We start from the raw sequence: 5521 nt of genomic DNA, 5'->3' as shown, positions 1-5521 counted from the left end.
GAAGCGCGCTCTATAAATAGTGATGGATGGAGTAGTATGAGCGGATTCAAAGAAGAGCGTATTGATGGTTGCTTCTTCCGAGCAACTTATAGTGGGAAAGGTGGGGCTTATGATTTGACTACTCATTACTCACTATTAATGCCATGCAACGACCGAGCTGAGTCTCCCATGCGGTTGTGCACTACCCCCTCGGTTCTTAAATACACTCCGGAGTATTTGTCTTTCTAGAGATTTCAACGAGTGACTACTCAAATATTTGTCTTTTTAGAGATTCAAATGGACTACTACATATGGATGTATATATACATATTTTAGAATGTAGATTCACTCATTTTGCTCCGTATGTAGTCACTTGTTGAAATCTCTAGAAACACAAATAGAGTAATTAGGAACGGAGGGAGTACACATATGAAGCAAAATTAGTGAATCTACGCTCTAAAATATGCCCATTTGAAATTTGTAAAAAGACAAATATTTAGGAAGGAAGGAGTATAATTTTGTGCATGGCACATGGACCCGGATGCTGAAGAGGCTTCTAGCAAAGCTATCAAGCTTCTAGCATTTGTTTACATAATTGACATACTATACAAATAATTTTCCAGCGACATGAAATTGTACAATGGTGTGAGCTTTCAGCTTTTGTTTCATGTGTCTTGCCATCGATGCTCTTTCAGAAACAATAAAAAACTAACTTCCTTGCTAATGCATCTCAATTATTAGCAGATCAGAGCTATTATTTACATCACAACTGAAGACAAAGTTGTGAGAAGGTGTTAAATTAAAATTGATCCATGCTTTCATTGGCAGCAATGTCCACCCAGCTCTGTCTAAATCAACAAGGCATGTTGGGAAAAAAACTAGTTGTCTGGAGCATGCATATTCCGATCATTTTGTGCAGTTCCACTAAAATAGAGCTGAGCGTCCCTGTTCCAAAGATATTAAGTGTGATTACGATAATAGAGGACTGTTGGTGAAACAATAAACACACAAATAGAAGCCGGTCGCCTTTGCAGTATCTCTTAAGACTAACTAGTTGGAGAAGATTAGGCTCGGAGTTGGATGAGGAGGATAGAGCAAAACCAATCTCCCTTTGTGCAGTCGCACTGAAATGTAGAGACGTTGCCCGTGTGACATTTTAGTACAACTGCACAAAACACTCTTAAGAAGAAAGTGATTTGTGCAGTTCACCAAAAGGTTGCAATAGCAACTAGGTGAAATGGATAGCCCTGTTTGCAAAAAAGAGGTAGAATTGATGACACATGCGACGACAAAAAAGAAGCATATTCATTGTTCCAAGGGAAGATAACAACATGGTTGTGTTTGTATAAAACGGTGTGAGGACAAGATTGCAATATGGAAAGTACGCTGGACGAGCTACATTTTGGGCAAAGATCTATGGAAGATCCACATGCAGCAATGTGGGAAGACGGGCAGTGGAGCAAGGCCGGAGGGGATACCTGGAGGTCGTCGGGATGTAACTAGGTGAACGGCGGCGGGCGGAATCTGCCCATACTGCGGCAGCGAGGAGGTGGTGTAGGCACTACCGCGTCGGAGCTTGGTCAGAGAGAACAACGTGTACCGCAGATCGGGACGTGCTGCCTCGGCGCCGTCGAACGGAGAAATGATGCACTTCCTCCCTTTCCCCCGGCGGACGGGATGCAGCCGGATCACTGACCAACGGTGAGAGAGAGAGAGATGCCACTGCAGCCTTGTGTGAGATACTCTGAAGAGAGTCAAATCAGGAAGGCAGGCTCCATTGTATATAGTAGAGCGGACTGCCTTTTTCTCCATGAAAATCATTTTATATTCTGTGTGCGTGCCATTGAGCGCTATAACTTTATCTAAAAATAACGCGGCAACGCGACAAGTCGAACTTTGTTTCGTGCACGCGTGGTACACGACCTCCCTAGGTAAACAACCGCTATAGGCGTTCAAATTAGCACGTGAGCTGCCATTTCCTAAAGAAATGAGCTCCACCGTGTACCCGCACGGGTGTGGCTGGGCACGAAGCATGAGTACGTGCACCGTGCACCTATTCTCTTCTTGTATACGTACACCACCTATGTGGGGTTGTGTGATAGAGATACAAACCAAGAGAGATATAATGTGTGGGTTCGTGAGAGTTTTTTTGGGGGGGGGGGTCAATCAAATGTAACATATGCAATGTGTGTGAAATAGAGTCCTGGATATATCATATATATAGAGGGGGCGATCCACGAGAAGAGAGTGGAGGTATCATCGGCTTGAGGTATCCATAGAATCGAAGAGAGGGATGATGTGTATGTGTGTGCGCGCGCGACCGATAAAGAGTGCCATCAAATTTGTGTGTGCCCACGTCAAAGATATAGAGTGGCTAGGCTACTGGAATGTGAGAGGGGACATGTGCAGTTTGTCTCTATGGCATGGATACCTACCTACTGCGCTCGACTATTGGTGTGTGCTGGAGGAGAGGGTGGCCTAATTAACGATAGAGGTACAATGGTTGGTATATGTGTGGAGGAGGAGAGAGGCCTACCTCATGTATTGAGGAGCTTGATCTACCTCATGTATTAAGGGAGATCGATCGGCATCCATGCATATGTGTAGGAGAGGAATAAGGTTGGGAGAGAGACAGAGCTAGAGTGTTGGAGGGGGTGGTAGTGGAGTTGCTTCTAACAAATGGTGGGATAGGCTTGCTAGACAAACGGATAGGCTTGTTTGTGCACATGCGTGTGAGAGACGGGTCAGGAGGCATGCACGAATGATGTGGGAGGACCATGTGCCTGTGGTAAGCAGACGTAACTACATAGGAAGATCAATCGCCCTTTGTTAGAGAAAGGAGAGACATAACTTGTGAGGTATGTCGATCCATGGGGGGTAGTTAAAGTTGATCTAGGTATATGTTGGGAGATCGATCGGTATACATGCATGTGTGTGTTAGAAGCAAATGGGGCACGGGGAGAAGGATAGAGAAAGAGGGATGCATCTAGGAGGTGGTACGAGAGGCATACTATATCGAGGGGGAAGGAGTGTGCGAGTACGACATCGATGAAAAGAGTGGAGGGAGTGAGGCATGGACGGTGATAAGAGAAGAGGGGAAGCTTGTGTTTGTGCTAGGCACACCTGTCTAGAGAGGCATATCGATCGATGTGTGCCGTAAAGAAGGAGCTGGGGGGCCTACAGACACCGTGGGTGAACGACCTAAAGTGAAAAGACGAATTTGCAAGATGGAGCTAGAGAATGCTGAGGGAGGGTGAGAGGGATGCGGGGCGTGTGCATGCACGAGAGAAAGTTAGCGCTAGCTACAAAGATAAGAGGATTGTGTTGGTGTAAAAGACGAATAGAGATCATACTTCACTATAAAAAGCAAATTCGGATATTTGCAGAATTTATCATAGTGTTTTAAACCGACGCATGTGTGAATATTTATAACGGTGATACACATGGTGTGGTTATGAACATGTTATACTACATATAATATATTTTATCTCTACTCTTATAAAAAACGGAGTTGTTGATGATGGTGTGCTTGCCATCCTGCAATATAGGCCGTCCGATTTATATCTGGCGGATAGGAAGGAAACTATGGCAATTTTGAAAAAAGATACCCACACCCCTCTCCATATTTGAAAATTAGGCCCCTTGATCATGTTGATGTTCTGTGGAACGCATGGGCATCTTCCTAGTACTACCTATAATACATAGAACATTGATTATAATTTGGGCTACTGTGTGGCTTTTGCAGCTCAGGTCTAAATACTTGTCATAATGTAGGGGGTGGGGCACTATACTTTGTGTGATAAACACGGTGTACGTATGGAACATGGTTTATATTATGAATATATAGTTAGTACATCAAATGTACTATTATTTGGAATCAACATCAACTGTATTCAAAAAACAGAATTCGAGTTCATGTAGTACACATAGTTCATATCTATCTCTATAGTAATCATGTGGTGTGTTATTAAGGTAATACACGAATGATAATTGAGTTTGGCAACAATCATGATTGTAGATTCTTATTGAAATAGAGAAATGAATTCAAATTTAGTTCGAATTGCAGCGGTACTATAGACATTTGGAATGCACTAAAATGTTGGTATGAGTAGGTTACACGCATTATATAGCAATCGAAAAAATTTAATTGGACATAACATGGATTCATACTCCCTCCTTCCATCTATATAGGGCGTAATGAGTTTTTTAAGACCGCCTTTGACTATGGACCAAATTAATAGTACATGACATGCACAATGTGAAAATTATATCATTGAAAGAACCTTTCACTGACGAATTTAACGGTGTGCTTTGTGTAAGTTGCATGTCATATATTATTGCTCTAATATGTGGTCAGAGTTAGCATCGAAAAATGCATTAGGCCCTATATAGATGGAAGGAGGGAGTACCTTTGAATATCATTTGTATAGTAAAACGGGGAAAACTCTCTCTTTGTGCGGTGTGAATAGTTTCATTTTTTCATTTTCTTTTTGGTTGAGGGAAGTGCAAATTGATTTGGTACGTACAAGTACAATATTACTACATGTTAGGCTTGTCCCTAAAATTCAACCCGCGCCTTCTTATATCCCGAAAGTTCAGATATTGTGCTCCCAAAACTGGCGCCTTCACAACCCGCACCTTGCTATCCCGAAATTACAATGCGCGCGAACACTCCCTCCAGCTACCAAATCCAGACACGCGAATCCCCCTTCTAACCCTGAGCCCAAAGGGACGCTAGTTCAAATTGGTGGGGGGTACTTTTGTAACACACCGTACATTTCGGAAAAGCGCGTCCCTAGGTCATGGTTCACCCCCTCCCATCGCCCCCTTTTCGCCATTCGAAATCCCAGGCCGCCATAACCTCTCCGCTCCAGCCGTGAAACCCCACCCTCCTCCGTCCGCCATCTCACCGCTGCCCAGCCGGAGCTTCTTCCCCAACAATGTCGTCCACCTCCCCGGATGAGGATCCGTCGTCCATCTCGTCGTCCCACCGGTTCAGCCGCCCCGTCCTCCACCTCAGAGGAGCTGCTCCGACGATCGTCTCATCTATCGCGGCTGCTCCATCCCCACAGTGCCACCTTAACCTGCTCCACCGGAACCGCATCATCCTCACTGACTCCTCAAACAAAGCCGAGGCCTACTGGGCGCCAGCAAAGAGGTTATACACTCATCGCATCGCACCTTCTCCTTAACTCGACCTCCCGTCGCTGATGGTGCTCCATCCCGCACCCTCATGGAGCGGCTACCTTGAAGCCGGCGCCGCAGGCGACATCTCCACGGCGGCTCTCCCCAGTGCGAGGCCCCTTCAGCGGCGGCATCCATACCAGCCAGATCTGCTGCTGCTGCTCTGGCTCTCGCTCGGTCGCTCACGCTGCTGCTGCTGCTTCGACTCTCGCTCGATTGCTCGCTCACCCAGCTGCTGCTGCTCCGGCTCTTGCTCGCTCGCTCGCGATGCTGCTGCTGCTCTCCACCTCGCTCGTGCAGCTGCTCTGCTCCGATTTAGCTACACTTCAGTCGACTGAATTGACTTTTGGGTCAATCG

Source organism: Triticum dicoccoides, chromosome 4B (assembly GCF_002162155.2).
Source record: "Triticum dicoccoides isolate Atlit2015 ecotype Zavitan chromosome 4B, WEW_v2.0, whole genome shotgun sequence".
NCBI lineage: Eukaryota > Viridiplantae > Streptophyta > Magnoliopsida > Poales > Poaceae > Triticum > Triticum dicoccoides.
This window is presented reverse-complemented; position numbering follows the sequence as displayed.